General features: G+C 37.5%; 1 long non-coding RNA gene across 1 annotated transcript; it reads left to right on the plus strand.

The window, feature by feature from the left end:
• Positions 1-9314: 9314 nt before the first annotated feature.
• LOC132299472 (uncharacterized) lies at positions 9315-11749 on the plus strand. The gene is made up of 2 exons (XR_009480124.1): positions 9315-9596; positions 9795-11749. It is a non-coding gene; the product is annotated as an uncharacterized LOC132299472 (long non-coding RNA).
• Positions 11750-26298: the final 14549 nt, after the last annotated feature.

Raw genomic sequence — 26298 nt, forward strand, 5'->3', positions numbered from 1 at the left:
TTGTTTAGAAGCTTTTAAGAAGCTCCGTACTCTTTTCTCTTTGGCCCCAATTATGAAACCACCTAACTGGTCTCTTCCATTTGAGATCATGTGTGATGCATCCGATTATGCATTGGGTGCGGTTTTGGGCCAGCGTGTGGACAAGCTACCACATGCTATCTATTATGCTAGCAAAACACTTTTTGATGCTCAATTGAATTACACCACCACTAAAAAGGAATTGTTAGCTGTAGTGTATGCCTTGGATAAATTCTGTTCTTACCTTCTTAAATCCAAGGTCATTGTCTTTTCAGACCATACCGCTCTAAGGCATTTGCTCGCTAAAAAAGAGACCAAACCCCATCTAATTCGATGGATACTCTTACTCCAAGAGTTTAACATTGAAATCCGGGATAAAAAAGGGACAGACAATGTTGTCGCTGACCATCTCTCTCGTCTACTCATTGAGAAATCTTCTGAATTTTCTACAGTTTGTGATTCCTTTTCGGATGAGCAACTGTTTCAGATTTCTCATTCAAATCTTCTATGGCTTGCGGACATTGTCAACTACCTTCCGGTAAACAAAATTCCATCTAATTGGTCCAAACAAGAGAAAGACCGGTTCTTCTCCCAAGTCAAAAATTTCTTTTGGGAAGATCCAGAGTTATTCAAGTATTGCTCAGACCAAATCATCCGGCGATGCATTCCCAAAACCAAATTCTCAAGTGTCCTAAATTTCTGCCACACTCTTGCATATGGAGGACACTTCAATGCCAAGAAAACTATTGGCAAGGTCCTTCAGAGTGGCTTTTATTGGCCTCCTTGTTTCGGGATGCTTACGTTTTCTGCAAGTCTTGTGAGCGTTGTCAAAAGCTCGGATCTATATCAAGAAAAGACATGATGCCCCTTACCCCCATCTTAATCATTGAAATTTTTGATGTGTAGGGAATAGACTTCATGGGACCATTTCCATCCTCTTATGGCTATAAGTAGATTCTCGTAGCGATGGATTACGTGTCTAAATGGGTTGAGGCTCAAGCTACCAAAACTAATGATCATAAAGTTGTGGTTAAGTTCATTTAATCGAACATCTTCAGTCAGTTTGGTACGCCAAGGGCCCTCATCAGTGACAGAGGATTTCATTTCCGTAATCGCTATCTCAAATCCGTCCTTCTTAAATATTTCGTCATTCACAAGGTTGCCACACCTTACCACCCTTAAATGAGTGGGCAAGTGGAAGTATCTAATCGTAAGATCAAGCATATTCTGGAAAAAACGGTTCGACCGGACCGCAAAGATTGGTCATTGAGACTAAACGATACGCTTTGGGCCTACCGGACAGCATATAAGATGCCCATTGGCATGTCACCATATCGATTTGTCTTTGGCAAAGCTTGTCATCTCCCGGTTGAATTGGAGCACTGCGCTTTTTAGGCCATAAAATGGCTCAACTTTGATCTCAAACAAGCCGGCTCTACTCATAAATTGCAGCTCAATGAGCTTGAAGAAATTCGAAATGATGCGTATGAAAGCGCCAAAATCTATAAGGCAAAGACTAAAGCATTTCATGACAAGTACATTGTCAACAAGTCTTTTGCCCCCGGATAAAAATTTGGCTTTTCAATTCTCGATTGAGACTCTTTCCCGATAAACTCCATTCACGGTGGGGTGGTCCATATGTCATCACATCCGTCTTTCCTCATAGTGCAATCGAACTTCAAGATCCTACCGATGGATCTCTCTTTAAGGTTAATGGCCAACGGCTTAAGCCTTATGTTGATGGCATAGTCCCGATCCAAAAAGTCGAAAAAGTCCTATTGACAGACCCGATTTACGAAGACTAATGCGAAATCATGGTTCGTCTAGCTATCGACATTAAATTTAGCACTCTTGGGAAGCAATTCTTTCAGCTTCCAAGCTTCCCTCTTCCAAGTTGCCTAGGCCAAGAATTTTTCAGAAATCGGCTAAGAGTAGCCAAAATGTGAACTTTTTCTGGAACTGCCTCGAATTATGTTCCAAAAGTCACTTTAGGCTTACTTAGTCATTTTAAGGTCTCGGTACAATTTTTAGAGTTTTTCAAGGTCATTTTGGCAATTTTCTAAAACAATCCAAAAAAAATCACGAGCAATTCGGATCCCACAAGTTAGCGCTTTTGCAAATGAGCTTCGAATCTCGTTCCGCGGGTTTTTTCGAGGTGTCCCGGGTCCATAGGAGCTTAAGTTCTAATTGGCAAATTCTCCGGTTCGGCTAAGAATGAAATCTAGCATTAAAGGGATTTGAAATTTTTTTTCCAAGGCACATACGAAGGCTCGTCCATCCATTCACGAGCGCTCGAAAATCCAAAAAGGGGCACTGCCACGTTTTCGAGCGCTCGTCCCATCATTTACGAGCGCTCGCAACTCCAAAAATGTTACTGTCTCATTTTCGAGCGCTCATCCAAGTCGACGAGCGCTCGTACGTCATAGCCACTGCCTCCTCGTCACCCCCAATGCCTCACGAGCGCTCGTAACTTCATCTTCGAGCGCTCGTATTTCCCCAAAATGTTATTGACCCGTTTCCGAGCACTTGTCTATGTAGACGAGCGCTCGTCCATGCAGACGAGAGCTCGTCTAGTTTTGGCCCCTTCTTAAAACGACCTTCTCTTTCACTTTTCATCTTCCCTTGTTCTCTCTCCTTGCCTCCCACGACCCCCCCATGCATGCATCCTCCCATAACTTCTCCAACCCTTCCTCTTCCTCATTCATGCTCTCATCACACAACCCCTTCAACCCTCCCTTCTCATCCCCTTCAAGCTTCTTTGAGTCTTCTTGGTTCTTCTTTGAAGGTGTGTTCTCCTCCAAATTTTATTTTTCTTTTCCTTTATCTTGATATTGAGGAGTGTGGGGATTAAATTTTTGGAGGCTTGTGTGTTGTTGTTGATGTTGATTTTTGGCCAGGGTCCATTCTAGCACAAAAATTTTGGGTTTTTCTTCCCCCTTGGTAACCGTATTTCTCTTCTTATCTCTCTGTGCACACCAGGTGTTCACTACAGTGCCCTATCCAATTCTCCATCTCCGAATGGCTCGTGGGGAATCATCTCGCTGTCCTAAAACATCTGAGGATGCCCCTATTATAGTCCGAGAGCAACCACGAGCTCCTTGGCTTGCCTAAAAGCTCAACTATAAGCTCCTATTCTAACTTGAGGATGTCTTTGCCGACCACCCTACCTCCTCTTGCGCTGTCGCTAAATTAACCAACTGGTGTCTCCAGGGCATATGCAAACCGGTTGCCAAGGTTGCCTACCCGCGAGTGGTACAGCTATTTAATCAAAACCTCCATTCCCCGGAAGAGCCGGCCAACACTTTCTCCACCTCAATTGATGGCACTTTCTATTCATTCAACATTAAGGACATTGTGGCTATTTCAGGCTGTCCTCTGTAGTGCTCCGATGATCTTTTGGATCATACGGGTCGTCCATTGTATGAGCAGGTTGATGATTTGACCATAGAACAAATTGTAGCCGCTATTTGCAATGTCGCTAATCCTCATCGGCCACGTAGTTACACTCTCAAATCCACCTCCCCGAGCGGGTTTGGTTCCTTGATTTGGTTCTTAAGCATAATGTGTGCCCTTTGGTCCATAGCACTAAGTGCCATGGTTTGATGTTAGATGCTTTGTATGCCCTGGACCAAGGCTTTTGGATTTCTATTCCGGAGATGATTTGGAATCAGTTCATGAAATTTTGGGACAAATGCATTAATTTGAGGCATCAAAGAGCCCAAACCTGGGCTTTGCCATTCCCATTCTTCATTACCAAGCTCCTGAAGCATAAAGGTTTCATCATTCCTCCCCATGAAGAAAAAGGCAAAAAGATTCAGGCATTTTCCATCAAGCGATGGAATAATGTGCTTGGCTATCTCCTACCTAATCAACCCGCTACTGCTATACCACCATGAGAACCATTTCCTCCCATCCACGAGGATGATCCCATGGCCAAAGATTTTGATTGGGAGGAGCCGCCTGTTGCACCTCAGCATGACCATGCTTTTCTTCGGGCTAGCATTGCTGGTATCCATGCCCGGATGGATAACTTTGAGAGTTCCCTAGCTGACTACAATAGGGCCATGTGGGAAGACTACCTTATTGTTGCAGAAGACTGTCGAGCTGCTGTGGAAGACCGTCGGGTTGGTCAAGAAGAAAGACGTGAAACTAGATCCCTCCTCAATGCACTCCTTGCCCCGTTCCAGACTATGTTTTGTGTTTCTCATCATATGTGGTAACTTATGTTTCTAGGTGAATTTTTATTTTTATTATTTTTTTTATGTCCTGTCCTTTTGTTGAACTTTGGGGATCTGTTTTTACTCTAGCTTGTTAGGTTGAACATTTTGGCACTTCACTATCCCTTGTACAAATGTTAACCTCATTTTCAATACAAATTCCCTCTTTTGTTTTTATTGTTTGCTCATTACCTGTGTTCATTTTTCATCGTTATTTCTATCCTTCGCGTTATTTCTGTTTCTCTCAGTGTCTCTGTGCAGGTTCTCCATTCCAAGTTTGGGGGCATGACTTTTGGAATTCCCATGGTGACCTGTTGTCACACCGCCACCATTTTTCCTCCTACCTGGTATTATTGCTCTTTTTACCCTCTCTATTTTTCCTTAATCATTCTTTGTCTTCTCACATTGAGGACAATGTGACTTTCAAGTTTGGGGGTACTTTATTGCATTTTTGGTATTACATTTTTTATTGCATGCGCTAAATTGTTCATGTAAGTTAATAAATTTAATTTTTAGGAAGCAATGATCTTGTAATTTGGAACTTGTTGGAGATTGAAGCATATGTTTAATACTTTGTGTATTGAGGTAATTGATAGTTTTGAAAATAAAGAAAAATCTGAAATGATCATGTTGATTCAAACCGGTTTGTATAAATGCTTCAATTAGATTTTCGTCGGATTTCATACTTTTCTATGCTTCACACTTCATAGATACACACCAGAAACTCAATTATGAGGCATGCAACCCAATTTACCTTGACCATGACTCAGTTGATTTGAATTGATTACCCTAATGAATGGATATCTTTGGCATTAAAAAAAAAAAATAAATAAGGATAATGACTAGTTTAAGTTCGTAGCCTTGCTAACTCGAGTTATTAAGCCTTGGAGTGTTCTTACACTCAGCACCTTAAAGCCATCCAGTTTGGGAGTTGCTGGCCTAACACTTGCTACATGGGTTGGTTAGAAAGCTTAAGGGACTTAGGCATTGCACGATCATTCACGAAACAAAAATAATAAATATGGTTTGTTGGAATTCGTAGCCTTGCCAACTCGAGTTATTAAGCCCTAGGAGTGTCTTTACACTTAGCACCCTAAAGCCATCCGGTTTGGGAGTTGCTGGCCTAACGCTTGCTACATGGATTGATTAGAAAACTTAAGGGACTTCAGCATTGCACGATCATAATATGTATATAAAAAACCCATCAAATATGTGTATTTTGAATAAATTCATGCCTTAGCGACCTCATTTAAAAGGGAAATTCAATAATTTGAAGACTTGTGTTCTTGAAATGGGAAAAAGAAGGTAAAAGCCACATATTGGGAATCCGGTTCACTTTTAATGAAGTTTGAGATGATTTTTTTTTAGAGATATGACAGTTGAAGTATTTATATGGACTATGATGTTGATGCATGAGAATTGAAGGATGTTTAGCCATTTTGTTATATCAAGGCCTCATATACGCACGGTAGTCTTCATAATGATTTCATCTCCAATATTCTCTATGTTCTAAGTTGCATTTGAGGTTCGTGCATCTTCTTGGACCATGGTTGATATTTTTGGGTAGCAATCCAATGGTTGTCATTTTATTGAGTGCTTCATTTTGGTTTTGCTATGGGACTAGCAAAATGTAAGTTTGGGGTGTGATAAGCGCCGAATATTGCATATTCAAGCGCCCTTATTTGCATTAGTTAAGTCTAGTAGTTGGTTTTATTGTATAGATTATCTCCAGTTCCTCGTTTTTATGTATTTTCAGGTTTGTCTCCCAAAAAGAAATAAGGCGGAGGTTTTAAAAGCTTTTTGAAGAACAAGTCATTCCGGGCCTTTACATCCTATGATTTCCAGGAAGAAATTGCCGAATTGGGTTCATAAAGGCTCTCTATAAGATAAAAGGGCAGAAGATGGGCTCAATGACTCACATCCAAGATCAAAAGGAAAGTGAATCAATAGCTTGAAGAATTGATTAAAGTGAAAGAAGTTCAAAGTAGGAGAAAAGAAAAATAATGTCTAAGGCATGGACGAGAGCTCGTCTGGTGCCTTATGAACTCTCGTCTGGCATTCATGAGCAAGCAGGCACAGTGCGCCAGGTCACACGAGCACTCGTCCTTCTTTCGAGCACTCCAATTCGAGGCAGAGTAAAATAAGGCATTTACGAGTGCTCGTGCTATGTTTTACAAGCACTCGTCCAAACACTGCAGATCTACTTGGCTTTTTGATCCTTTCAATTGGATTCCCTCCTTAATTGGGTTGTTGGTAAAACACTTTTGGGGGACATGGACCTCGGTTTTGGAGAGGTTTGGTAGACATCTTGTTTATATGAAAGGGTGGAATCATGGAAAAACATATCTCACATTGTAAGACATTTTTCTAGAGAGAGAAATATTGTTCTAGAGAGGTTTTGGGTTGGAGCTTGTCTTAGGTACAAAAATAGAGGGTGAGTTCATATCAACCTCCTCCTTCTTTGCATCCATGGGTAACTAACTCCCTTTCTAGGGAAGTGATGAAGCCCTCCCTTGTGAGCATGCCTTAGTTTTGGTTTAAATTTGGGGAATGATGTATATATGTGGTTATTTCATAATCTAGAGCACCTTATATGTTGTAATGGATATTAATTTCTATAAATGATCATGTTGAATCTATTATCTTGCCTTAGATTATATGTTCTCATGGTTGTATGGCTTTCATTTTTTATAGTGATAATGAAAATGAGATTGTGAAATGGTTTTAATGGCATGTTGATTAAGAGGTTGATAGTCCATAGCTTAAGGCCTTCCTTTCATGGATTATTCTTGGTTTTTATCTTCATGTGCTTGTATCATTTGATTGAGGACTTGATAATCTCTAGCTTAGTGAGCATATATAAGGTTACACCCTAGTTTAGGTAGTTCAAGCATGTGAAACTTTGATAGGTTATTCTTGTTTTTTGATTTAGTGAATTTCTTGAAGATAATGTAGCAACCATGTGTTGCTACATATCCTGACCACTTATATATGTTATTTCCCCAATTTAACCATAATCTAGCATGTGTATAGGGTTGATAGTGGATTCACTTCCCTAGTCCTCTCTACCTAAATCTATTTCCTCTTTAAATTGCTTACATTTATTGTTTTATGCAATCTTTAATTTCAATTACCAAGTGACAAACCAAACAAGAACTCTACACCCCCTTTATCAAACTAAGTGATTTTCAAGACCTTGGTTGCCATAAACTAGTAATTCCAGTGGTTCAACTTACCCGTACAATAGCCCTATTTTACAATGATTTATGCTATTGAAAAGGGTTAATTATAAATTGTAATTGGATAGCACCGAGCAAAGATGGATGATTGTACGAAATTGATATCAATTACTAAGTAATATAGTGAATGACATTAGAAGAATTGGTGTTATTCGACTTACATATAGTTAGTTTTATTTTTATCTCTAAAAAAGATACATGGGGTGTATTCTCCGAGAGTTTGGTGATTTGATGAAGTTTTTATTAGAACGAATCGTTTGATTATATATATATATATATATATATATATATATCTCACAATCAGGAGAACATTGGCATTATATTGGGATGCTTCCATAATTGGTTTTATAAAGTCATGTTGGACAATTTACATTCCTCGTATAAGGAGGATGAGGGTTGAGCCCTTGGTATGTGGTTAGGCAAACAAATTTTACCTTTGTCTATGTTTAAAGTTTATGTTTCGAGATTGGATGATTACCTACAAATCTGAAAAAGGAAATTGTGTGAATCAATTTTATAAGCTTGATTCCAGAGGAGATATTCATTAAAATGAATAATGCCCTAGAACAGGGTAGACTTGTTAATGCTTTTGTGTAAATCGTTGTTTTGTGTGCTATGATAGGGTGTGCATTTAAGAAGGAGTCTATAGAGAGGACTACTGAATTGAAGGAATACTAATAGGATATCTTCTAAGAAGTTCCTAAGTTGCCATCGGCAGAAGTGCTTCACTATAAGAAGCAGTAGTATTGTGTATTGGAAGGAGGGGTAAAGGTGTTGCTCGATTTCAATAATTTCAAGCAGCTGTGTAAGGTCGCCATTTGCAATAATTAAATGTTGCTAGATGGTAATAACTTAATTTGGTTGATTTGATGTGAGAATCTAATTATTTTGAAAAACTATATTTGCATAGATGCGATTTTTAATATCATTATAGATGATATTTCGAATTATGGTAAAGTAATTCCAATTAAGAAAAGGTATAACAATAAACTTAGCTAAAATTTTGAACCGCTGAGGGATGGGGGCAAACTACCTCACATGCGAGAATTGTTAGTTGTAGGATTTACTGGTTATTACCGACAGACAAAAAAACGGATTTCTGAGATAGAGTGACCAAACACCTCTTCAGATCAAATAGGGTGCATGGTATGTATACTATTATCATAGTGGGTGACTCAATAAGAGTTAAAGAATGGATTGGCTCTTACAATTGTAGCCATTTTGTGATAACCCGAATTGTCGTATATTTTAATTTATAATTTTATTTTTATTATTATTATTATTATAGTTTTGAGTTCGTTTCACTGTTTCAGTGAAGGTGTAATTGTAGTTTTTTTATATAGTTTATATAAACGTGTGTGTGTGTAATCTGATGGAATGAAAAGGTGGCAGCAAGGTGCCGAATTGGGTGGAAAGAAAGAAATGTGGTAATGTGTTTTTGGGCCTACCAAGAGATACTGGTCTTGATTCACTATATATATATATATATATATCTGTATATATTGTATCTGTTGAGGCATAAAGGGCGCCAGCCGTGGGAATTGAGAAAAAGAGAAAAGTAGAAAGGAAAGTTGGTGTGATGTGGGCGGGACCCACTTGGGGTTTTATGCCCAAAAATTTCTTTGGTTTTAGTTTTGTGCACATGGGTTACTTTTGTGGTGGTTGGTGGTGATATATATGAAGATTTCAAAGGCTTCATTGATTTTGTGCCAGTGTATATATGATATATGCATATATGGTGTCAGATGGTGATAAGAAAGGACATGGGCAGTTGGCCGAAGAGAGGTTTGTGGGCAAAATTAAATTGGGTTGGTAGGTTGTTCACGTGGGTGTGGTCTAGTAGAGGTACGAAGAAAATAAAGGGGAAGTGAAATGATGAGAGATAAGGAAGATAGTGGGTGGTGGGTCCTTTTTGATTTTGTTGGCTGAATGTGATATTTGAAGTCAGTGCATGTTGCCTATTTAAATGTGTGTTTGTGCATTGATGGGTATTGAAGCAAAGAAGAAAAAAATAGAGTGAGCCGAGACAGAGAGTTTTGAGAGATAGTCAGAGGGCCGAGAGTTGCAGAGGAGGCCGGAGCTTGGTGCCTTGGTGATCCAGTGGGAATTAATCTTTTTCAGTGTAGGGTTCTCTATACCTTGAATGACTTGGGGTGATTTTGCTTTAATGGTTTTGATTAAATGTTTTAATTAAATGCATATGTATTTTGCTTATATACTCACATGACTATGTATATTTTGTGAACCTGTTTTATTAAACCTCCATGAAGTTCTAGTTATGGTTTTTCTTACTGGGACTTTTTGTCTCACCACCCTTTAGTTTCAGGTATCGAAGATGAACGGGGATGGCTAGATTCGGGCTTAGGCTGAAGAGTTGGCATTGCAGGATTTTATTTTTTTATTTGGAAATTTTTTTGTATATTTGAGGAAATTAATTTTTGTATAAAAGAGGGGGTAATTTTTATGATCCTGGGTGTATTTTGATGTATTTGGACTCCTATAAATTGAGGATTTTAGTGGAATTTTCGGGTCGTGACAAAATGGTATCAGAGTTGAATCCAGCCAGAAGTGTGAGTATAATGATGATGTAGACATGTGTGAGTGGACGAGTGTGTAGCACTGGTGAGCTATCACTCGTAGCCTGGTGTGTGTGGGCGGATGGCGTTCACCGGCAGCTACTGGGATGGTTAGTTGGTGTGGTTGGGCAGGTAGCGCAGATTTGTTATTATTTTTTTTTAGTGGGTGGGCAAGTGACGCATCGACAAGCTACCACAACGGTTACGGAGTGTGTGGGCGGGTGACTAGCACTGTCAGCTACTACAACGTCTTACATATCACTGTATCTTACATCGCCTGGGTTAAGGATTTGTGGATTTGGTTTCTTGATTATTAGTGTTTTCGGGTATACGGACTGTTGGATCTGAATTTCGAGGACGAAATTTTTTTTAAGTGGTGGAGATTGTGATAACCCGAATTTTCTTATATTTTAATTTATAATTTTATTATTATTATTATTATTATTATTATAGTTTTGAGTTCATTTCACTATTTCAGTGAAGGTGTAATTATAGTTTTTTTATATAGTTTATATATATGTGTGTGTGTAATCTGATGGAATGAAAAGGTGGCAGCAAGGTGCTGAATGGGGTGGAAAGAAAAAAAGTGTGGTAATGTGTTTTTGGGCCTACCAAGAGATACTGGTCTTGATTCACTATATATATATATATATATATATATCTGTATATATTGTATCTGTTGAGGCATAAAGGGAGCCAGCCGTGGGAAATGAGAAAAAGAGAAAAGTAGAAAAGAAAGTTGGTGTGATGTGAGTGGGACCCACTTGGGCTTTTGTGCCCAAAAATTTCTTTGGTTTTAGTTCTGTGCACGTGGGCTACTTTTGTGGTGGTTTGGTGATGATATATATATATGAAGATTTCAAAGGCTTCATTGATTTTGTTCCAGTGTATATATGATATATATATATATGGTGTCAGATGGTGATAAGAAAGGGCATGAGCAGTTGGCCGACGAGAGGTTTATGGTCAAAATTAAATTGGGTTGGCAGGTTGTTCACGTGGGCGTGGTCTAGTAGAGGTACGAAGAAAATAAAGGAGGAGGTGAAATGATGAGAGATAAAGAAGATAGTGGGTGGTGGGTCCTTTTTGATTTTGTTGGTTAAATGTGATATTTGAAGTCGGTGCATGTTGCCTATTTAAATGTGTGTTTGTGCACTGATGGGTATTAAAGCAAAGAAGAAAAAAAATAGAGTGAGCCAAGACAGAGAGTTTTGAGAGACAGTCAGAGGGCCGAGAGTTGCAGAGGAGGCTGGAGCTTGGTGCCTTGGTGATCCAGTGGGGAGTTAATCTTTTTCAGTATAGGGTTCTTTATACCTTGAATGACTTGGGGTGATTTTGCTTCAATGGTTTTGATTAAATGTTTTAATTAAATGCATATGTATTTTGTTTATATACTCACATGACTATTTATATTTTGTGAACCTGTTTTATTAAACCTCCATGAAGTTCTTGTTATGGTTTTTCTTATTGGGACTTTTTGTCTCACCACTTTTCAGTTTCAGGTATCGAAGATGAACGGGGATGGCTAGATTCGGGCTTAGGCTGAAGAGTTGGCGTTGCAGGATTTTATTTTTTTATTTGGAGAATTTTTTTGTATATTTGAGGAAATTAATTTTTGTATAAAAGAGGGGGTAATTTTTATGATCCTGGATGTATTTTGATGTATTTGGACTCATATAAATTGAGAATTTTAGTGGAATTTTCGGGTCGTGACACATTTCTTGAAGCAGGATTATGTATTCAGTAATCACCAATGAATTATTGTAGGAATGATATTGGGATGACAGAGGAAGAATGAATTATTGCAGGAATGATATTGGGATGACAAAGGAAGAAATGACATGGATATTCGCTTAAATATTATGAGCTTCATTATATATTTCATGATCTAAAGGTTGTTGTAGTGATTAAGCCTTACATAATAGGGATCATCTTATTGGAAAAGCTTACTGAAGGGATTAGACTATAGACCTATCCACGGAGGAAAGGGATGCGATATAACGAATATAGTTGATTTATGGGAAGTTATTACTTCTCTTATTACTATTGTTAAGAAGGACGAAATGGGGTAGCGGTTACTATTAACAGTTGACACAATACAAAATGTTTGGTCTGTTGAAGAGTTATTTAAATTGGGTAATTCGGGAATGGTAGTGTATTTATTATTAGTTAGGAGGGAAGCTCTGGTTAACTTAAAGAGGTTGAGCTGACTTTGAGTGGTAATCCATTTTACACAGTGGAATTGGTTATGGTATGAGTTACAAAGAATGACTAATAAGTCTTGTCGTCAAATTCGAGGAAGGTAATGATGACTGAGGGTTATAATTCTCAGCTTTCGAATTTTAGAATAAGGTGTCTCAGGATATGAAATGTCGAGTTGAAGGACGGGAATAACAATGGCAATAGCCATCATTATTTCTAAAGTATAGCATATGTTCGTTGTTATGAAAGATCAATAAAGATCATTCATGTTTGTGCAGTCACTTTTTCATACTAAAATGGATGTGGGGAGGTACTTCCATGAATAATATTGTGGGAAAATCAATGTGGTATTTGATTGTATTTCCATGTGGGTTATAAATAAAAAATTGGACCAAATTAGTTTATTTGCGGTTATCTCAGGTAGATGCGGCAAAAAGGGAGTCTTGAATATTATGAACAATTAAGAACATAAATTGCGGTTTTCGGAGTTTGTCTATAAAATAGTCGTCAAAAGACTGATGTGTGTTATTTTACCACTTGCAATAATACAAATCCTTTGCAGGATATGACTACTTAGAGGGTGTCGAACCTCAGGGACTATAGTGGTTTTACAAGTTTAAAATTAATTTATATTTTAATTTAGGGAAAAGTTTGTTTGTTTTGATGCAATTCAATAGCATAAATAGAAAAATAAGCAAAGTAAAGATTTAGATTAGAGAGAGAAGATCTTAAGGCTTAATTTCACCGCGAACCTCATACTATGACCAATTGTCTCAACCTTGGGATTTCAATGTTTATGTATAACTTAGAATTAAAAATCATTAACATTCAGTTTAAAGAAAGATAAATGATGAATGTTTGCTAATAATAACCTATTTTCGGTTGGCACAAATTATTTACCTACCTACTTCTAACTAATTTTGCATAATAATTCGTCTTCCCTAAGCATAAATTATGAAAACATTCATTCACAAAAACGGTTTACACACCCCTTAGTCGTCAATCTCAAACAATAAGAATAGATTGATTTTGATTTAAAGAAGAATTACTTCTAAGACCAAAGATTAATTTATCAAAAATCAATTTATTTAATTAAAAACCCAATTGCTTACAAGATCTAAGTTAATTACTCAATAACCATGCAATCAATTATACATTAATAATGAAAATCCCAAAATTTAGAACAATCAAACCATAGTAATCGAATTTGGGTTACATTAATGCCCTAAGAAGGGATTTAGCTACTCATGGAAATGGAGAATATCATCTTGGTTGGTGTGGAAAATATCTCCATGGATTGCACTTCTTTTCTCGGGATCTTCTTCTTCAATTCTTCAGAGAAAGCTTCAAAACCCTAAAAGCCACCGCCGGATCTGAAAAGTTGCAAGAGAGCTTTCTTATGACCTTTCACCTTCTTTTATAAAAGAAATCTGACTTCTATTCCCTCTTGGATACGCTATAGGATATATGGAGTCTTTTGGGCCCATCTGGGGTTAAAAAGGTTGAAAATAGAATAATCTCGTAATTATTTTTAAGTATCAGCATAAGGGTGCTCGATCACCATGGCTAGGGTGATCGATAACCCTAAACAGTGCTTGATCATCCTCTCCAACACTTAGCCAAAATTCTTCATTTTATTTTTGAAGTGTCTTTTTGCCAACACTTAGCCAAATTTTAGGATTTTTCCTCATGGTGCTCGATCACCATGCCTAGGGTGATCGATCACCATGAATAGGGTGCTCAAGTACTGTGATGCCTATGGATTTTCAGATGCGGGTTGACCAAACCCATGCCTGAATACCCGAGGAGATAAAAAACAAATGGCAATAATCGAACACAGAATATAAATATGCTAAAAAGGAATAAATAAAATTGCTGAAAGAAAACTAAAATGATATTCCATTAATGAAATCCTCAGAATAAATTTTTATAAATAAAAAAATATTCTGATACATCCAATCCTCCATTACTAATATAACTCCGGAATCCATACTATGTGGACCCCTAGAAAAAAAAACCCAACTGAACAAGTGACTACATCAGAACATTAAAATGTAAAAAAAACTCCTAAATAAATAATCCAGAAGAATGAAGTAGACGATCCCTGATTAGAACGAACAATCCCTACTCCTGACGAATACCTGAAAAATGATGGTGGGTCAGGCCCACAAACAAGTTCTACTCTACTACAGTCCAACCAGAGACCCCGATAAGCGGATACATCCTAGACAACCCCAACAATAGCTAAGTAGTCTATATATGTATAAATACACACTATATGACGCTCGCTAGTCCATTAGTCTATCTCAACCTGAATAGAAGGTAACATGTAAATGGCACATAAAGTGGCCATGTATACCTAGACCCACCAGGGAATATCAACTATGTCCAGTTATCCATCCTAGGCGATATACGTACCCTAACTATGATCTTGAGACTCAAACTCATATCACGGTACCATAATCATATATATATACAATATCCTTCCTAATACAGAATATAAAAACAAACATCCGGTATGTCATTTAACTGTTTTAGTTGACCTGATATGAAAATATGTAGGATTTACATTTTTGGTAAATCCATTCCGTTATGCGTGAATAGGTAGGAATTAGCGTTTTGATTTAATCCATCCTTAATATGCCACCGTCCTATACCTGTGTAAATAATTCACAAAATCCATAAATGATGCAACATCCAAACTAATACATCAAATAAATCCACAAATCTAATAATTAACACAATAAATGATAAATTTAAACATCAATTAAAATCGAAAACAGTCCAATAATTGATAAAACAGAAATAAGTAATTCATCAATTATACTCCAAAATAAGTATAAATAAAGTCTAATATATATGACCATATTATGCACCCAATATAAGATTTAAAAATCATGTTTCAGTCATTTAAATTGCTAAAATAAGAGTAAGCAATTAAATCCTTTATATTCGTTAACAACATGCAAAATTGTTTAAACTTTCATATTGTTCAATCCATTAGCATACAGATATAAATTATGCAATATGGGGTGTTAATTTATCATGAAATAATATTTAAAATCCTCAATATTGACCCAAAAACAAAATTCAGGAACCCCAAACATCCAAACAGTGCACCAAACAACTTCCAGTATGCATTTAGGCAAGGGAACAAGCTCTCAAAAGTTGAAAGGCAGCTCTACACCCATGAGAGCCGGCTCCCTTACCCTTAGAGCTGGCTCTGTGCCTTAGGGAGCTGGCTCCATGGTGACTCTCTCTCACATAGAGCCACGACCAAAAAAAACTTAGGGAGCTGGCTCCTTCCCCTTTAGAGCCGGCTTTATCCCTGCTTCCCATCATCGTCTTCATCTCCAATTATGTTAAGATCCCTCTGTAAGTCTTAGTTACAGTCCTTAGATGTCCAACTATGTCCCAAATCATCCAGGAAAAACATATAAACCCAGTACACATTGTTTACAAGAATTAAGACATAACACAAAACAATTTACATAAGATATTAGTTTTAATTTAATCAACAAAAAATATAGTTTAATGTCTGAATTAACATGCATACAAGACCTATTTTAATGTCCGATTAAACTCTAGAGATTATCTAGGCATGCACAGAACACTGGTCAAAGGGAAAGAGCAAGAAATAGAACTTGCCTCTGATTTCAGTTTTGAAACCTTAAACCTTCGTCACAGAAAAATTTGACGACCCTGGTTTCTTTCACAGACCCTTCGTTGCTTTTGGTTCAACCCACAAGCAAGCGTTAATCACATCTCCTTGGTTCAGCCCTTGTTTTAGCCAAACCCTAATTTTTCTCCCTCTGTTTTCTCTCAGACTCTATGCATACGTGAATAGGGTTTTGTTTTAACCCTTGGCCGACGTATAAAGTTATAAATATATAGGCTTGATGAAAACCTAATTCGTATTCAAAGAAGAGATAGAAAAGAAAAAAATAGATATAAAATATAAAATAAATATATATAAGTCGGCTACCTTAATTTTATGTAATACTTATATACGAAAGTGATCCTAATTTAACCATTATTCATAATTAATAATTAAATTAACCTTATATACATATATACCCATATATACATGTATGTACTTTCATGGGTAAAAACTGTACCCAATTACATTATCTAAATAGTTCGTTGATCCTATCCAAGCCCAACTTTGTTTAAAAAAAAATAAAAATAATACATTTAATTTCCACATAAGCATATAATTCAATTAAAACAAATAAACAAAGTTAAACAAATAATTATAATTCACATAATCAATAAAACCTATAACATTAAACCACATAAACATATAGCCACGTAAACAACTAAAAATGCACAAGAAATAGAAATTTAAATTTCAATTATATCCTTTTGAAAATTAGGGGTATTACATTCTTCTCCCCTAACAAAAGGAATTCCGTCCTCGGAATTCATGTAACTCTGAATTATTTTTGTTAACATTCATTTCCATGCCGTTGTGGATTCTGCCTCTGTGTATGGGCTCCACTGAATTCCAAATCCTTAAAGAAAATTTATGGGTCCAATATTTAGGAAACACAAAAATTATTTTACACGTATGTTGTATTTAACAACTAGTCAAGCTTACCCAATCTTATACAGGGTATATCCATATTCCTCCAAGTTCCATAGTATATACGCACAAAATTCCTATGCATCTAGCGCGAACAAGTTGGTAACGCTAATCGATAGGCTATTGCCTTAATTTAAAAACATAAACCGTGAAAAGTCAATTTAATACGTAAAAACTGACCTTCCTCCAAAAAGCACATTGCTTCCCATACGGAATACATCCCAAGCAACCGTTTCCTGATAGAAAACTCTAGTAGGCGAGTTCAACTATTTACAACATCCTACTGCCGCCTCCAAACCGCGCGCAATTCATTACAAAGGAGAGTATTTCTCTCCGATGTATCCTTTAATGAAGTTAAGGTCTTATTGTACAACTCTCGCTGCCATTTCAAACCAACAGGTAAGAGGTCTGCACTATATAATATACAAAACCTCAAACGTTGTCATACTAACCTCCTTGTGCCAACAATATGATAAACAAAAATTTGAAAAGCGAATTAAACACTTCCAATTATCCATAAAAACCTAAGGTATATATCCCAAACATATCCTCCATAATCAAATTTACGTTCTCGATCAAATCCTCTGTCTAGAGATATGAAGCAAAACTACTGCTCCAAAATCCTCCTAAAGCTCCTTCTAAATAGCACTTTTCATCCATTATAATGGACATCCACATGCTATAACACTACTATCAGTGTGACATAGAACTGATATGAAGCTCCAAAATGACCACTACTCGAACAATGTCACTAAGAGAACCTGTTCAATCCAGCATTCTTGAACCTATATAGAATTAAAATTCCAATTCAATATTGATAATTCTTACCGACCATCCACTCTTGATTAGTCCTACTCCTATTTTAATATCGGAAGTGGCAACAATCTCTAATGATATCTAGTTATCAATTTTTTTTTTCCACTTTTCTAACAAGTGTTTCACTTAAAGACAGTTATGTACATGTCCCTATCCATACCGATTCACCAAAACTAACAGTAGTTGTCTCAATGTAACATATAATCATCTTAGTGCACCGTGAGAAATTTACCAATTTTACATCTCAGTCACTCCGACATCATTCACAAAATCTACTAATCCTCCTCCAGTATCTTAAGCTCTATCTGAGTAAGGTCACACCACCTCCAAGGTCAGCTTCGATATTTGAAGTTAACCTCCTTAATTTCCTTGGTAATAGCAAGTGTTATCATTACACAAGCTAAAAACTTCAACTGGTAACTCAACAACTAACCGAAAGATTTAAATATCATATCGGTTGTTGAGAGCGACCATTTCCATATTCCTGTCCACCAAACAGAACTTAATGCAAAGTGTGAATCACCACTTCTATCCATCTAAGTTGTCTCATGATTCGTTCTATTTGTATGAACTGATATCTTACCTGTTCTAAATAGACAAAATGAAACTGATTTAATTTATTAGTCCACCAATGTCCCAACCAGAATCTTGACCCTTGTATAAAATCAACAATCTCTCAATTAAATCCGTGGAAACTGCTATGTCATTTCCACTTCAATATAGGAAATGATTGCAAGGATCTAGTGATCTCTGATAATCCATCTCGAGTATCTAATACATATTAGACTTAGATACAAAATCACTATGTCCCTCCTCCTACCTGTCCTCCCAACATCTGCTTCATACTGTGAAACATCAAGTTTCCACCAGGATAAATAAAGTACTAAGAGTTATGAACCTCAATTCTTACATCCTCCTTCCAATTTGTCTACAAAAAGTACAGTTAGTCTGGTACCACTAGCTTTTGTCTGCACCTATTGTTTAACTTGGAGCATCTTCAAAAGTTAACTCTGCAACTAAATTCTTACATACTGATCTGTGATAAACCGACCGATATGGAAAATCAATCGGTAAATCCATTTATTAAAAGTCAACTAGCTACATCTTTTCCACATGTATCGTGCACCTCTTCTTTATTTAGGTGTTCAGTCTCACCTTCATATTTTTGACACATCCTACTTCTCTAACACAAGTAAGTGTCAATCTGACTTCTTGTCTAACTTCAAAAGAATAAGGAACCTCTCCATCATCCAAACAAGTCATCAATTTTGTAGCAACAGCTAATTGTTGTGAATTATGACCCTAATTTTTTTTTTCTTCATATTTTATACAATGTAGAAACTTTGGTTCCTCCTCCAAGTGCAACATCGGCAACTCCTTCAAATGACACACTCGTGAATAGTGTCTTGGTTAAGAATAGACTGATGAAGATTTAGTCAGTCCACTATCTTCTCTCGGCGTCATTCTAATAAGTACCTAAACCAGCACGAAATCCTCCTTCTGTCTTAGTGACAACTTCTGGAATGTCCAAAAAGATGTTCAATAATTCCAGTACCTCTGATAAATCATTGTGGCGTTACAGTGATATTTATTTACCATAACCTCACGAGTACCGAAACATTAACAGCCACTATTATCATGGCATCGTAATATTATATGAATCCATACCTAGGGTAGAGTATATCAAACTAATCGTTCCAGATTATTTGACTCGTACTGATGGTTTAACTATCCTATCCCAATTAACGTACCATAATTACATATGTCTAGGTCCATTAGATTGGCCAGATTTATGTGTATCTCCTAAATCCTACGACCTCATGCTCATAATCTTAGCGTAAATAACACTATTACTCTATGTTATTAAAAACAATAGTTGGCTGATCACATACTTGTGTCCCCAACTAAATTATATTCCCAATCCTGAATAATTAACGAAAATAAAACGCGTATGATACACACAATAAAATAAAATATAATCCTACTTAAGACATCGTTCTTTCTAGAAAAGAAAGTATCATTTGGAATCAACCTTACCAGATTGGTTCACAATTTCCCCTTTTTTTTCTTTTTCTTTTTTTTTTTTTTTTTTTTTTTTTTTTTTGTAGTTTCATAGGTAACCATCCAAACTTGAAACATAATCTTTAAACATAGCTTAATAACAACATCCGTTTCCCTAAGCAAATACCAAAGGCTCAACCCTCATCCTCCTTATACGCGGAATGCAAACCGTCTAACGTGGCTTTATAAAGCAACTTAGAATGTCACAACCTAATCCCCATACTCTCCAAAACGTGATATAAAAGCATTACTTCGTTCTGATAAGAACTCCATCCGATTCCTAAACTCCTGAAGAGTACTTTTTATCTACCTCTTTTAAAGATAATACGAAAGTTTAACTATATGTAGATTGATCCATACCAACTCTATTAATATCATTGACTATACTATTAGTGAATAAGATCACCCTTGTGCGATCCTTCATCTTAAAGATTTAGTATCCTCTTTCTTGGATATTTTGAAATCTCCTCCATTAGGATCCTCTTCAGACCCTACCCTCCGATTGTCTCCTTTTTGAGATCAACTGAAGTCATGTTGGCCTCGATATGCGGTGACTTAACACATACACTTTAATACTTCCTTGGCTTATACTTTCCAAGTAATGCCAAGCCCGAAACTAAACCTTTAATCCCAAGTTCTACTTTTGGCAAAGAAATCGATAACGTACTCCTTTACTCCTTTGGGTCTTTATCGCTTTTGCCTTGGACCCCATCTGTAACACCCCCACATTTCCCACGCATAAGTTGATCAGGCTTATACACGAAAAACGAGGGATATCAAAAACAATTGGCAATATACAAGCATGGAATACAAAATGATGGAAATAAAAGAATTTAGACAGGAAAGAAACATTAAATAATACAACATCCATCCATCCTTTATTTAATACAGTACTTCATTACAACTTGGAAATCCTACGTCAGGGATCCCTAAATATAACCCTGAAAGTTCAACGTCAAAAGTAAATAAAAACTGAAACTGAAATACTACATAAAACTTCTACCCTGCACTGGATCGTAGGAGTAGATGAGTTCGGATGATGGTCCCACACTGCTAACCTCAGCCTTGAAACGGATACTGACCGTATCCTGAAATAACAACAATGGTGGGTCAACCCCACGAGCAAGTCCTCTCTACTATGACCCAAATCAGAGAATCAAATAAATTAATCATTATGAATCGGATGAGTACTATATCTGTATACATCCTACGGGAACTATCCGATGTATAACATGACCTCAACCAGAATAGACGGTGATCACTTAGACTCACACTAGGTGGTCAAGTGTCGCCTTTCCCTACCCGGGAAATCAGCTATTATACATGGTGCACGGTACTGACAACACAGACTATAACGAACTACACAGTGATAACACCTCGCAAAGTACTGATGAATATACTGAGCATATAAATTAGGCAACACATGCCAACAATATTAATAAAGATACCGAGAATGTCAATTTAGGCAACACATGCCAATAATATTAATAAATATACCAAGTATGTCAGTTAGGCAACACATGCCAATAATATTAAACCACATACCCCGACAGCCACACATCTGTCTATCGCAACGAATGCATAAGGTATAAATGAGTCTAAACTTATTAGCCAGCTCATATGGTTTTATATGGCAACACATCCATATAATATAAATGCGACATAATTAAACAGTCCATTTATTTCCTGAAATGCACACAGCATAATAATCATGGTTTATATATCAATTAACAGTATAAACATCCTATAAGATATCATGGATAATTTATCTGACTAAAACCATGGCCTTATTTAATTTAACAGTAATGTTTGATACCATTAAATACGATAATAACACTTTTTATATTTAACAATGTCGTTAAATAAATCACATTAGTATCCGTACTGCGAACGAGCCAATAAATGCTTAGAAAAGATTAATCGGCCATAAGAATAAGTAACGGGTGTTAAAATAATAATTTCGTGACCCGTTAAACCCGTAATTACCAACACAGTACCTAAAAATCCAAGTTTAAGGTTCTGGAATTTACAAAACAGGCCCTAAGGGTATTCTGGTAATTTCCAGCAGCTGTAGGGCCCCACACGCGCCCTCACGCGCCTCCCAGAGCCTCCCCACGCGCAGCCCAACCTTCCCCACTCTCCCACGCGCCTCCACGCGCGTCTGGCATCAGCCACGCGCTCCCACGCGCGCGCACGCGCTGCCACGCGCGCACTAAGGGTGCCTTGCTGACGTGTCACTTCCTGGTTGGTTGGCTGCATCCGGACTCCGTACTCGCGTCACACCGGATCATCTCACCCTATCTTCCCTCCATCCAACGCCCACAGATCCGGGTGTACCGCGGTATCATGGACCGCGATGCACCGGATCAATCAGACTCCACTAATGGCCAGGATGCGCGCGTACACCCTCCTATGGTGTGCCGCGTCGCACCGGATCACTCCGGTCGTCTCCCCCACTGCCGGCGACCGGAAAACTCGCCGGAAGGTCGCCGGAAATTGCAGAAAATGCCCGGAAAAATCTAGAAAATTCTAGAAAAATCCCTAAAGTCTTATTTAATTATTTTTAGCCATTATTAATTTCATAGGACATTAAATAAATATATACCATCCTATATAATTAAAATTCCATTAATTTAAGAAAATAAAATTAATAATTTATTAACCTCCTAACCTTGGCTCTATGCATAAAAATAAGCTAAACAATTAATTTATTAATTCAAAGGGGAAAAGTAGATAATAACTTGCCTTTTTGGATTTAAAATAAACCCGCCGGTCTGCGCGTAGTCGGGTAAAATTGCCTACACCGGTCCAAGCTTCTTTCTCTTTCTCTTTTCCTTTCACTCTTATAAAATAGCTCTCTAGAATTTATACTTTGCTTCTAACTCCCTTTTATTTTTTTTTCTAAGGCAAGCTAGTTAATTTATACACAAAATATATAATATAAATATTACAAATATCTAATTTATAATAACTTCTCACCCATTTCTCATATTCCTACCTATATGGCTTTAATTCCAACCATAACCATTGATGCAATCCTATCCTAATCTCTAATTTCATCATGACTTTGGTTTAATACTATTATTATTATTATAAATATTATTATTATTATTACTAATATTATTATTAATAAACTTTTATAATAATAATTATTATTATTATATTATTATTATTAAACTAATATAATTATTATTATTACAAAATAATACATTATATCATCATAATACTATATAACACAAATATAATACTTTAATTAACTAATAATGATTAATATAAGCATAACCAACAAATAAAATTATTATTAATAATACATGCATAATTAAATGAATAAATTTACTATGTTAACATACACAATCACTTTACATGCACAATTAAATGAACATAATATAATAATGTAGTATGCACAAATAAATAAAATTAATTAACCTAACACAAAATTAATTTAAATACATTCTTTAAAATTTCGGGGTATTACATTCTCCCCCCCTAATAAAGGAATTTCGTCCCCGAAATTCACTACATACCTGTATTAAAAAGTCCTGGATACTTGGCACGGATAATATCTTCCCGTTCCCAAGTAGACTCTGTAGCATTATGATGACTCCACTGTACACGTACTAATGGAATAGTCTTCGTGCGCAGTATCTGATTCCTACGATCGAGAATACAGTAAGGTTGTTCCAAATAGGTTGCATCGGGTTGCAACTCAATCTCACCCACATCAATGTGTTGGTATCGATCTTCATCCCGTAGAAATTTTCGCAGCATAGATACATGAAAAACATTATGTACCCTATGAAGATTATCGGGTAGAGCCAGACGATAAGCTACTGCCCCAATCCGATCTGTAATCATAAAAGGACCCACAAAACGAGGCGATAACTTACCCTTTGACCCAAACCGCATTACTCCCTTCATGGGAGAAACCTTAAGCAAAACCTGATCACCAACCTTAAACTCCAAAGCACGAGTTCGACGGTCAGCATAACTTTTCTGTCTGCTTTGAGCTGTACGCATCCGATCCCTAATAATAACGATCTTTTCTGACGTGTCCTTAATAAATTCAGGACCCAAAAAGCTGTTCTCACCAACTCCAAGCCAACAGACAGGAGACCTACACGGTCTACCGTACAAAGCCTCAAATGGTGCCATACCAATAGTTTTCTGATAACTATTGTTATAAGCAAACTCTGAAAGCGGCAAATATTCCTCCCAATTGCCCTTAAAATCAAGAACACATGCCCGCAACATGTCTTCTAAAATCTGATTAACTCGCTCAGTCTGTCCATCTGTTTGAGGATGATAAGCAGTGCTAAGATATAGTTCTGTACCCAAAGCCTGCTGAAAGCTCCTCCAAAATCCTGATACAAACTTCGGATCTCTATCTGATACGATGGACAATGGTACACCATGAAGTTTCACCATTTCTGCAATATACAGCTTAGCATACTGTTCTGACGTAAAGTTTGACCGAACAGGCAGAAAGTGAGCGGACTTGGTCAATCTATCAACAATGACCCAAATAGAGTTGTGATTATGCTGTGAAGTAGGTAATCCCTCTATGAAGTCCATGGAAATACTCTCCCATTTCCACTCTGGTATGGGAAGTGGCTGTAACGATCCTGGCGGTCTCTGATGATCAATCTTAATCATCTGACAGGTGCTACATTTAGAGACAAAGATAGCTATATCTCTTTTCATGCCGGCCCACCAAAACTGGCGTTTCATGTCCTGATACATCTTGTCTCCCCCTGGATGTACAGAGAACTGAGAAGTGTGTGTCTCTCTCATCACAACATTTCTCAAATTATCAGCTGAAGGCACAATTAAACGTCCCTTGTACCTCAATCCTCCATCAGTCCCTATAGAATAAAAAGGAACATCTCCGGAGGCTAACTCCGAAACCCGATCAATACACTGTTGATCTGAGAGTTGCGCTTGAATGACCTGATGAATGATAGAAGGAGTTACTACCACACATGCCATAAAAGCGTCTGCTAACTTATCAACAGTCTTCAAAGCATCCCACTCTGTTGTAAACAAAGCTGTAAGGCTGACATAGGGTCGGCGGCTGAGTGCGTCTGCTACAACATTCGCTTTCCCTGGATGATACTGAATAGAGAAGTGATAGTCTTTCACGAATTCCAACCATCTGCGTTGTCTCATATTCAGTTCCCTCTGTGTGAACAAATACTGTAGACTCTTATGATCGCTAAACAATCGAAAAGTCTCCCCCAAAAGATAATGTCTCCAAATACGCAAGGCAAAAACCACTGCGGCGAGCTCTAGGTCGTGAGTCGGGTAATTAAGCTCATGAGGCTTAAGCTTCCTAGACCCATAAGAAACTGGTCGCTCTTCTTGCATCAACACACAACCCAAACCCTTCAGAGAAGCGTCGGTAAATACTAAATACTCGATTCCACTCTGAGGTGTGGCTAAGACAGGTGCAGAAGTTAACTTACTCTTCAATTCAGCAAAAGCAGTCTGACAAGAATCATCCCATACAAATGGTACATTCTTCTTAGTCAGATGAGTAAGTGGACCCGCAATTTTGGAAAATCCCTGGATGAACCGGCGATAATACCCCGCTAATCCCAGAAAACTGCGAATCTCTGTCGGTGAGGTAGGCTGTCCCCACTCCATAACGGCCGCAACCTTGGCTGGATCTACTGCTAACCCTTCTTCTGACACTACATGTCCCAGAAATTTGACCTCTTTCTGCCAAAATTCACACTTCTCAAACTTCGCAAACAACTGATGTTCTCGAAGTGTCTGCAATACTGTGCGTAAATGTCTGGCATGGTCCTTCTCCGACTTGGAGTAAACCAGAATATCATCAATGAAAACAATGACAAACTGATCTAAGTATTCTCTGAATACTCTATTCATCAAGTCCATAAAGACAGCTGGAGCGTTCGTTAAACCGAAAGGCATAACACGAAACTCATAAGATCCGTACCTCGTGAGAAATGCTGTCTTTGGAACATCTTGTTCTCTGACTCGTAGCTGATGATAACCAGACCTCAAATCGATCTTTGAGAAGTAAGTAGCTCCCTTCAACTGATCAAACAGGTCATCAATTCTGGGCAACGGGTACTTGTTGCGAATAGTGACCTTGTTCAGTTCTCTGTAATCAATACAAAGACGAAGAGATCCATCCTTCTTCTTTACAAACAGTACTGGTGCTCCCCATGGTGAAGTACTTCTGCGAATAAATCCCTGGCTGAGCAACTATTGAATTTGATCTTTCAACTCTCGCATCTCCACTGGTGCCATTCGGTACGGCGCCTTAGCAATAGGCGTAGTGCCTGGAGCTAAATCAATAACGAAATCTATCTCTCGACTCGGTGGCAAGCCTGGAATTTCCTGGAATACATCCTGGAATTCCTGTACTACCGGGATGCTGTCAAGAGATACCGCAGTCGCTTCCTGTGAGTCCTCCTCAAGAACGAATAAATAAGTGCTAGGCCCTCTATCAGGTTGTGGTACAACAAGAAGATACATCTCCTGTCCTGGTATGGAAAATACAATAGACTTTTCGTAACAGTTAACCTGAGCATGGTACTGAGATAACCAGTCCATCC

This window comes from Cornus florida, unplaced genomic scaffold (assembly GCF_030987335.1).
Source record: "Cornus florida cultivar Cherokee Brave unplaced genomic scaffold, ASM3098733v1 CherokeeBrave_3.0.0_Hap2_Chr03, whole genome shotgun sequence".
Lineage (NCBI taxonomy): Eukaryota > Viridiplantae > Streptophyta > Magnoliopsida > Cornales > Cornaceae > Cornus > Cornus florida.